The following is an 11,667-nucleotide window of genomic DNA, read 5'->3' as shown; positions in this document are numbered from 1 at the left end:
TATTGGCCCATACGAGACATCTATCTAAACACAAAGATTAATCCAGTGTAATTGGCCTGTTATGTTGGACATTGTCTTCTGTGTTGGCATCGATATGTTCTTGTCTTGTCCTTACTCTCATGGTGGGTAGAGTAAATAGTTCCGTGATTTGGGTGTTCATGGTAGGTCGCTCTATTCTTATGTGAATTGCCTCAAGAATTTGTAATCTTCTTGAATCTTGGGTTTTGTCTATTATGCAAGTATTCTTGTTCAACATTTCTCTTGTTAGAGTAATGTCATGGGCTTGTCTCATGTGATTCCTAGGGGCACCAGATTGAAGATGGCATGTCAAACGCCTCGTCAGCTTGGTCGACGTCATACCTATGTACTTACATTGAAGGTTACATCCTTCGTGGGGGCAAGTGTACATGTATACAACGCTTGACTGCTGTAGAGGGTTCTCCGTCGGCTTCGGGCTGTTTTTGATAAGGAGTTCGGAAGTCTTCTTGGTTTTGTAGAATATTATCAGGTTTATGTTTTGGTTAGGAGTAGTGCTTTTTACTCCTTTACGGATTATTTCTTTCATTATTCTTTCCTCTTTTATATGTTCACTGTGCATGGTTGATTTGTAATATAATTTTATTGGGGGTGTTGTGGTTTCTGTTCTAGGTTCTGAATTATACCAACGGTCCAAGTGTCTTCTTATAGCAGCGTTTATTTCCGCGTTGCTATATCCGTTGTTCACCAATACCTGAGTTACTCTTTCAAACTCTCTACTCACGTTGCTCCATTCAGAGCAGTGGGTAAGCGCTCGACGAATATAAGCATTGAGAACACTGGCTTTGTATCTTTGTATCTTTATATGCGGGTATAAAATCAACTAGTATTGTAAGATCTGTTCACTTGAGAATGAACCATGGAGGTTCGAAACGTCGTGCAAATTATACAAATAAGTGTAATACACTCTATAGTAAATCACTTCTTTTCTTCACCTTAAAAGTACGAAAATGAGTTTTGGAGAACTCCTATTCCAATTAAGCCCTGATGCTAAGAAAATAGTTAGAGGGATAGAAGCCCTAAACCAGAAAATAATAAATACAGAATATGCGGTCATATTCAATGAAACATGTTTGAAAGAAAACCTGCTGCCAGTATACACCAGTATATATATATATATATATATATATATATATATATATATATATATATATATATATATATATATATATATATATATATATATATAAGCCTATAGTTGCATAAACCACAATTAATAATCTTTGGACAACACCCACCAGTGGGACTCCATTTCTGTGTTGTTTACTAGGATTTCTCTGGCGATGGTTTGGTTGTGGGAAGAGATTATATGTTCCTTAATGGAGCCCTGTTGCTTATGCATCGTTAAACGCCTAGAAAGAGATGTTGTTGTCTTGCCTATATACTGGGTTTTTTGGAGCTTACAGTCCCCAAGAGGGCATTTGAAGGCATAGACGACGTTAGTCTCTTTTAAAGCGTTCTGTTTTGTGTCTGGAGAGTTTCTCATGAGTAGGCTGGCCGTTTTTCTAGTTTTATAGTAAATCGTCAGTTGTATCCTCTGATTTTTGTCTGTAGGGATAACATTTCTATTAACAATATCTTTCAGGACCCTTTCCTCCGTTTTATGAGCTGTGGAAAAGAAGTTCCTGTAAAATAGTCTAATAGGGGGTATAGGTGTTGTGTTGGTTGTCTCTTCAGAGGTTGCATGGCGTTTCACTTTCCTTCTTATGATGTCTTCGACGAAACCATTGGAGAAGCCGTTGTTGACTAGGACCTGCCTTACCCTACAGAGTTCTTCGTCGACTTGCTTCCATTCTGAGCTGTGGCTGAGAGCACGGTTGACATATGCGTTAACAACACTCCTCTTGTACCTATCTGGGCAGTCGCTTTTGGCATTTAAAAAACCCAGTATATAGGCAAGACAACAACATCTCTTTCTAGGTGTTTAACGATGCATAAGCAACAGGGCTCCATTAAGGAACATATAATCTCTTCCCACAACCCAACCATCGCCAGAGAAATCCTAGTAAACAACACAGAAATCATCGATAGATACAGCGATAGCAGGCGGCTTGACGTTTGCGAGGCATTACACATCAAGAAGTCAACACCAGCAATCAACAGCCAATTAATGCACAACTATATTCTACCCACCTCAAGACTCCGCTCCAATATAGAAGCATCAAGAAATATGGCCCAATAGGCTTTCTACAATCACTTCTATTCAATACCCATTGTTTCATGTTCTGGCTTGTGTTGATGATATTAATACCTTATTAAATACCACCTCACCCCATCCACCTCACTCAAATGTAGATATAAACAAAATCGGAGATGTTGTATTCTATTCAGTAAGTTCTATTCAGTTGTGTATATGTTAACTAAAGTCTTTGAAAATGTAATAAGTTTTACGAATCGCGCTCAAGTGTCGCGTCAGACTAGAAATAAAAATGAATTTTGGAGAATTGATTTTTGAATTACCTCCAACAGTGAAAAGAAATGTACGAAAGATTAAGAAAATTCGTGTTAGAATAATTAATCTTACTTTTTCGGTCATATTTAATAATATATATATATACACATATATATATATATATATATATATATATATATATATATATATATATATATATATATATATATATTGTGACGATAATCTCCTTCAAGAGATTGAGCCTGCTCTTCCCTCCATAATTACGTCTTCACAATTATATAAAAAGACTATGGAAGAAATGTCCAACAACGACAACAACACCAGCAAGGCTTGCCAGGGTGAGCAAAACGTATGCAGCCAGACACCTGTTCGAACTCCAACCACCAAACTACCCGTTGATCGCTACGGCTCCGCTGATTGGTCGCCGGTCTGGCTGCACCTGCACTCGCCCCCCCATCCTACCTGATGTCTGGGGTCGCCCCAACATCAGTCCTCAGAATGTTCAGTGCTTTCGTGGCCAGCACTCCTCCCAGCTAGACGTTAGCGTGTACTGAGAGAGGTGGTGGCTTTAAGCCAATATTCCAGCACCTCCCACTTAACTTTTGTATTGCACTTCTTGTTATTTTGCCTTAACGTAACTTTTCATTGTGTCATTTAAGTATTCTTATTATTTTGATTGATTTTATTATAAGAATTTGTTTGTGCATTATTTTCATGTTTTGATTTATTTAACGTCATTAAAATTTCATTGTTAAAGTTTTACTTGTGTTTTGTGTGTCTTCTCCTTACCTTACCACAGACGAAGTTCCAGTTTTTCTATTTTTTTTTATAACTATGTGACGAGGCCATACCCCTAGCCTTAAACAGCCGAACACCAACGCGTTACCGTCACAAGTTATATGGGGGCCTGTCCTAGGAGCTTCACTCAGGTACTGGTGCCAAGTGGTAATTTATGGTAAGCGTATTTAACTTTGTTAACGTAGCTTTACTATTTTTCATTCAATTTCATTTTTTATAAGGTGCGGTGTATTGTGCATTACGAGAGTAACATATAGTGAAGGTGAGACAACTTTGGATTACGTGGTGACTGTAGGCCTCAGTCATACTCTTAATTGGTCATCTCTCCCTCCTTGTTATTACTCGTATTTACCATCTATGTCCCTTGAATATTTCTCATTCTGACAGATCATCATATTGGTACCCTGGTACTGTGGTCTGCCCCGGGTCAAGAGTACCCAATCTTCTGCAATCTGACTGTAGGAGGACAAAGAGGGCCATAGTTCCTCTAGCTCGAACTTTAGTTGCTGAATTGGGACCTCAGCAGCAGTTCTCGTCACCAGTTGACACCTCGCACCCCTACACGTCAGTCAGAGATGATGATACATACAACGGTAGGGAATTAGCTTATTTTTTCAGAGCACAAAAGTTCGCTAATTCTGTAAGTATCATATTAAATTCAGTGGGAAAAACTTGCTTTATGTCCTTTAGAGACTTGGCAAGGTATGCCTACATCCTTGGACTACCAATTTTACTTTTGAAGCATTTAACTGTTTCATTTGTTTTCGAAACTTTGTTTCATTTGTTAGTAGGATTTTCTTGCCCTTATTCTCTTACATGAGTACCGGGTACAAGATTTCCTGCGCCCTTGATTTAATTTAATATCTTTCACTTAACGTTAATTGTTAAAGATCACACAGGATAGGTACCAGTTGCCACGTTGTCCTGTTTCTGACATTTCATTATTGAACATTCGTGTACCTTTATTTGCTAATTTCACCATGTTTCGTCTCCAAACTTTCCGTGCAAATCCAGCAGGTGAAATAGGGACTTTAAGTCGTGCCAAGATGACTGAATTACAAACTCTTGCACATGAGTATCAACTAGAAGTTCCCTACCAAGCCAACAAAAATGACCTACACAACCTGTTGCTGGATTACTATTTAGAGCAAGGTAAGATAGACTCTGACACTCATGAAACTTACTATATTGCAGATAAAACTGATTTGGCAACGCTGAAACTCAAACTAGAGCTGGCCAAGATTGAACGTGAGCAGCAAAGGGAAGCCCTCGAACAACAAGAACGAGCTGCTGCCATACGAAGAGAAGAACAAGAACGCGAAGCTGCTTTGAGGAGAGACGAACAAGAACGCGAAGCTGCTTTGAGGAGGGAAGAACAAGAACGAGAAATCACCCTCAGAGAACGTGAAGCTGCTTTGAGGAGAGAAGAACACGAACGCGAGGTCGCATTACTCCGTGAACGTGAAAGAGTACAGCTTGAAACCAAACAACGCGAGTTGGAAATACAACGCGAACATGACAAGCAACAAGCGACTCTGGCTCTAGAGTGTCGTCAACGCGAAATCTCCTTGGAAACTTCACACTTCACCCAACGCCAGCAAGCTACTGCCAATCTTCCCGTCAGTTTTAATATATCACATGCAAGTAAGTTAATGCCATCCTTTGTAGAAGCAGAAGTTGATGTTTTTTTCACCACCTTTGAAACCCTTGCTAATCAACTCAGTTGGCCTGTCAACCAATGGGCCACACTTCTCAGAGTCCATCTTACAGGTAGAGCTGCAGTCACACTCAGTACTTTGGCGTCTGAGAATGACTACTACACTCTGAAACAAGCAGTGTTAGACGCCTACCTACTTTCCACCGAAAGTTATAGAAGGAAATTCCGTGACCACCTGAAGGCAAGTACCACTACCTTCCTTGAGTTTGCTAACACGAAACGGAGGTATTTCATGAAATGGCTGGAAGCAGCACATGTCTCTACTTTTGCAGAACTCGTCAACCTGATGCTTGTTGAAGAATTCTTGAGACGTGTGCCGCCTCCTGTCCGCCTCTACTTAGCAGATAAAGAAGAAACCGACTACCTGAAGTGTGCTAAGTCGGCTGACACTTACAGCCTCATCCACCGGCTGACACCTGAACCATCCTCCAGTAAGAAGTCGTGGTACAGTTACGAGAAGGTGAGCCCCGATCAAGCTGGTTCACAACTGTACTGCAAATATTGTAGACTCTATGGACATACCATAGACAAGTGTGGTAAGTCTCAATACAAGGGAACCACTGACCAACAACGACCCAAACCAACTCCTCCTAAGTCCGGTAAGCCTGTGATGAATGTTGGTGTTGATGTTAATGATCTTTCTCTTTTCAGTAACCACCTGTATACTGGAACTGTCTCTGCCAACGGTTCAAATCCGGAGGGACGTTTCAAATTGAAGATCTTGAGGGACACAGCGGCTCTACAATCGATCATCTTGAAGTCGGCTGTGCCCAACATAGTCTACACCGGGGAAACAGTCTTCATCACTGACCTCACTGCTACCACTCCATACCCTCTCGCCAGAGTCCACCTGGATTGTCCCTACGTGAACGGGGAAGTCCAAGTCGCCGTCAGGGAAAAGCCTTTTCCCATGCCTGGAGTGCAACTTCTCCTAGGCAACGACTTGGCAGAAGACCTGCAACCGACCAACCTGATCGTCATGGACAAACCCCAGGTGTGTAACTCTGTGCCAATAAATCCTATTCTTGAGTATGTTCCAGCAGAGGTTCAAGAGAGTGATGAAGTTTCTCCTCCGGTTCTCGTGACCACCCGTGCACAAGCCGCACGTCCACAGCCAGCTGACTCTACTGCTACCGCTGTCCCTCAAGACCCTCAGAAACTCCCCCCGCATCTGACCAAGTTGGAGTTCCGTAAGTTGCAGAGGGAAGATCTTACTTTAACACCATTGTTTTTCCAGGCTGAGACTCAACCCGACAGTATTCCTGGGTTCTTCCTAGAGAACGACTTGCTCTACCGCAGATATAGACCCAGTAAACTGAAGGAGGAGGACGATTGGGCCAACACCGAACAACTTGTGATTCCTACCAGCCTGCGGCCCACTATTCTACACCTGGCCCACGGAGCATTCTCCCACTACGGCTTCAACAAGACTTACCATGGAATTCGTCAAGACTACTACTGGCCAGGTATGGTAAATAACGTCAAACAGTACGTAAAACAGTGTCATACATGTCAGATGGCAGGCAAACCGAACGTCTCCATTCCCAGAGCACCACTGATTCCCATACAGGTGCCTGCGGAACCTTTCCACAGACTCATAATAGACTGTGTTGGTCCTTTACCTCGGACCAGTTCAGGTAACGCCTACATCCTAACCATCCTGTGTCCTACCACCAGATTTCCCATAGCAGTTCCAGTGAAGAACATCACGGCTGCTACGGTTATCAAACATCTATTGAAGATCTTCACTCAATACGGATTTCCCAGGGAGATTCAAAGTGACTGTGGCACCAACTTCACCAGTGATCTCTTCAAAAGGACACTGGAGGAGTTCAACATCAAACAGGTATTGTCCAGCCCCTATCATCCTGCTTCACAGGGTTCTCTTGAACGTAGTCATCAGACCATCAAAGCACTCTTGGAAAAGTTTTGTAGTGAAACCTCAAAGGATTGGGATAAGCAGATTGACCTAATAATGTGTATTTTCAGAAGTCTCCCCAATGAGTCCCTAGGAGTATCTCCTTATGAGATGCTCTACGGCCGTAAGTGCCGTACTCCCCTTAAGGCTTTCAAAGACTCTCTCAGAGATGCCACCTTCAGTGAGCATCAGAATGTGCCCCAGTTTCTTCAAAACCTTCAACACATTCTAGAGAGAGTCCACCGCTTTGCCCATGATAATCTATTGAAAGCCCAGGTGAGAATGAAGACTCATTACGACCAGACCAGCAAAGTAAGAAAATTCAAGCCGGGAGACTTCGTCCTTGCCTATTTCCCTATCCCAGGTTCACCTTTACAAAACAGATTTTCAGGACCCTACTGCGTCAAAGAGTGCAGAAGCAACAACACATACGTCATAGAGACTCCAGATAGGCGGCGGAAGACCCAGCTGTGCCACGTCAACCTCCTGAAGCAATATAATGGTACTCCTCCCACTGTCTTGATTAATTGTTCTACCTTCACAGAACCCTACATCCACAGTGAGACCATCCCGGCTTCTTCTCCCGAAAGCACTGACAAGGAGTCGGCGCTTTCTAATTCCAAAATCCTTAATGATCTTCCCAAATGCTTTCAGGATAATACTCGTGCTCCTATGCCCTCTTCTAATTCCACTCTCACCTCGTCAGATAAGCCCTACATCCTCCATGTCGACGCCAATGGTACCGACGATGGTGGTGTCGTGATGCAGCAACGAGGCGAGAAGAATACACCTGTCAGCGACTACTGCGACAAGGATCTACGGAACAATTGGCAAGGAGCTTCTCTTCCTCATCCTGAAGCTTCAGCACTTCACTCCACACCTGAAAAGTGCTCGGTCCACCATCAATACGGACCACACCACCCTACACCTCCTGCAGCACGCCCACTTCTCATCTCAACGTCTTCTACTATGGGCTTGCTAACTGCAGAAATTCAACCTGGAGACACGCTATACCAAGAGTCTGACAACATCTTAGCCCATGATCTCTCCAGAGTTTATGAAGTAGAAGCAACTCCATCTAATACTCCACCACATAACGACGTACTTCTTCCAGAACCGCAGGCTTCGGGGGAGAGTTGTGACGATAATCTCCTTCAAGAGATTGAGCCTGCTCTTCCCTCCATAATTACGTCTTCACAATTATATAAAAAGACTATGGAAGAAATGTCCAACAACGACAACAACACCAGCAAGGCTTGCCAGGGTGAGCAAAACGTATGCAGCCAGACACCTGTTCGAACTCCAACCACCAAACTACCCGTTGATCGCTACGGCTCCGCTGATTGGTCGCCGGTCTGGCTGCACCTGCACTCGCCCCCCCATCCTACCTGATGTCTGGGGTCGCCCCAACATCAGTCCTCAGAATGTTCAGTGCTTTCGTGGCCAGCACTCCTCCCAGCTAGACGTTAGCGTGTACTGAGAGAGGTGGTGGCTTTAAGCCAATATTCCAGCACCTCCCACTTAACTTTTGTATTGCACTTCTTGTTATTTTGCCTTAACGTAACTTTTCATTGTGTCATTTAAGTATTCTTATTATTTTGATTGATTTTATTATAAGAATTTGTTTGTGCATTATTTTCATGTTTTGATTTATTTAACGTCATTAAAATTTCATTGTTAAAGTTTTACTTGTGTTTTGTGTGTCTTCTCCTTACCTTACCACAGACGAAGTTCCAGTTTTTCTATTTTTTTTATAACTATGTGACGAGGCCATACCCTAGCCTTAAACAGCCGAACACCAACACGTTACCGTCACAATATATATATTATATATATATATATATATATATATATATATATATATATATATATATATACGTCGTACCTAGTAGCCAGAACGCACTTCTCAGCCTACTATGCAAGGCCCGATTTGCCTAATAAGCCAAGTTTTCATGAATTAATGTTTTTTCGACTACCTATCCTAACCAAACTTTTTCGGCTACCTAACCTAACCTAACTTATAAAGATAGGTTAGGTTAGGTTAGGTAGGGTTGGTTAGGTTCGGTCATATATCTACGTTAATTTTAACTCCAATAAAAAAAAAATGACCTCATACATAATGAAATGGGTAGCTTTATCATTTCATAAGAAAAAATTAAGAAAATATATTAATTCAGGAAAACTTGCTTATTAGGCAAATCGGGCCTTGCATAGTAGGCCGAGAAGTGCGTTCTGGCTACTAGGTACGACACATATATATATATATATATATATATATATATATATATATATATATATATATATATATATATATATTTTATTAAATATGACCGAAAAAGTAAGATTAATAATTCTAACACGAATTTTCTCAATCTTTCGTACATTATGCTTCACTGTTGGAGGTAAATCAAAATCACTTCTCCAAAATTCATTTTTATTTCTAGTCTGACGCGACACGGGCGCGTTTCGTAAAACTTATTACATTTTCAAAGACTTCACAAATACACAACTGATTAGAACTTGCATTTCCCTGATTTTATATCTACATTTGAGTGAGATGGGAAGGGTGATGTGGCATTACATTTGAGTGAGGTGGGAAGGATGATGTGGCATTAGAGGATATTAATAGGGTATTAAAAGTATCAACACAAGACAGAACACGAAACAATGGATATTGAATAGAAGTGTTTGTAGAAAGCCTATTGGTCACATTTCTTGATGCTTCTATATTGGAGCGTTGTCTTGAGGTGGGTAGAATATAGTTGTGCAATAATTGGCTGTTGATTGCTGGTGCTGACTTCTTGATGTGTAGTGCCTCGCAAACGTCAAGCCGCCTACTATCGCTGTATCTATCGATGATTTCTGTGTTGTTTACTAGGATTTCTCTGGCGATGGTTTGGTTATGGGAAGAGATTATATGTTCCTTAATGGAGCCCTGTTGTTTATGCATCGTTAAACGCCTAGAAAGAGATGTTGTTGTCTTGCCTATATACTGGGTTTTTTGGAGCTTACAGTCCCCAAGTGGGCATTTGAAGGCATAGACGACGTTAGTCTCTTTTAAAGCGTTCTGTTTCGTGTCTGGAGAGTTTCTCATGAGTAGGCTGGCCGTTTTTCTGGTTTTATAGTAAATCGTCAGTTGTATCCTCTGATTTTTGTCTGTAGGGATAACGTTTCTATTAACAATATCTTTCAGGACCCTTTCCTCTGTTTTATGAGCTGTGGAAAAGAAGTTCCTGTAAAATAGTCTAATAGGGGGTATAGGTGTTGTGTTAGTTGTCTCTTCGGAGGTTGCATGGCTTTTCACTTTCCTTCTTATGATGTCTTCGATGAAACCATTGGAGAAGCCGTTATTGACTAGAACCTGCCTTACCCTACAGAGTTCTTCGTCGACTTGCTTCCATTCTGAGCTGTGGCTGAGAGCACGGTCAACGTATGCGTTAACAACACTCCTCTTGTACCTGTCAGGGCAGTCGCTGTTGGCATTTAGGCACATTCCTATGTTTTTTCCTAAACAACACAGAAATCATCGATAGATACAGCGATAGCAGGCGGCTTGACGTTTGCGAGGCACTACACATCAAGAAGTCAACACCAGCAATCAACAGCCAATTATTGCACAACTATATTCTACCCACCTCAAGACTCCGCTCCAATATAGAAGCATCAAGAAATGTGGACCAATAGGCTTTCTACAAACACTTCTATTCAATATCCATTGTTTCGTGTTCTGTCTTGTGTTGATACTTTTAATACCCTATTAATATCCTCTAATGCCACATCATCCTTCCCACCTCACTCAAATGTAATGCCACATCACCCTTCCCACCTCACTCAAATGTAGATATAAAATCAGGGAAATGCAAGTTCTAATCAGTTGTGTATTTGTGAAGTCTTTGAAAATGTAATAAGTTTTACGAAACGCGCCCGTGTCGCGTCAGACTAGAAATAAAAATGAATTTTGGAGAAGTGATTTTTGATTTACCTCCAACAGTGAAGCATAATGTACGAAAGATTGAGAAAATTCGTGTTAGAATTATTAATCTTACTTTTTCGGTCATATTTAATAAAATATGTCTACAGGAAAGACTGCTACCAAATATACTAATGTTAAAGTGCACGACCCAGCAGCAAGGAATCAAGCCTTCACGATAAATATCGCCAGGATCTGATTCGTGATCAGATATACAAGGCAGAGAATGAAATCAAAGACAAAAAAACGCAACTACTTCATGCTACAAACGAGTGGAGAAATAGCAACATCGACCATAGTATCCGTACCCGCATTGAACAACACCTCGACATCCTCACAGACCAACATCACCTCAGCACTGAAACAAGGATTATCAAGAAACTAACAACATTATATGGAGGACCTATGGCAATTCCACGACCAAGAGATGGCTTCCTGAACCTTGCAGGAATTATCCTCACTGAGGACCAAGTCACTCTCCTAAATCTGGGCATAAACTGTCATGTTATGTCCAGACCGAGTGAAATGGCCCGAAAGTGGAGTTGGAAATTCTGTTGGATGACATATTCGACCTCGAGACACAAAAGAAGGTCACTACCAAAGATACCTTACAAGCAGAACTTATTGCAGAAGGAGGAAAGAATCGAGGCAACTACAGAAGCACCATACTGTCCCCCGAGCTTAGAGCGGCAGCTAAAAGCCTTCGTGAGAACAAGGAGATAGTTGTCAGGAGAGGTGACAAGTCGCCAATATATGTCATTCTTAAAAAAGACGAATATCTGGCGAAAATGAACATCATACTCTCTGACCAAACT

This window comes from Procambarus clarkii, chromosome 88, assembly GCF_040958095.1.
Source record: "Procambarus clarkii isolate CNS0578487 chromosome 88, FALCON_Pclarkii_2.0, whole genome shotgun sequence".
Classification (NCBI taxonomy): Eukaryota; Metazoa; Arthropoda; class Malacostraca; order Decapoda; family Cambaridae; genus Procambarus; species Procambarus clarkii.
The sequence above is the reverse complement of the archived record's forward strand: the minus strand, read 5'-3'. Positions refer to the sequence as shown.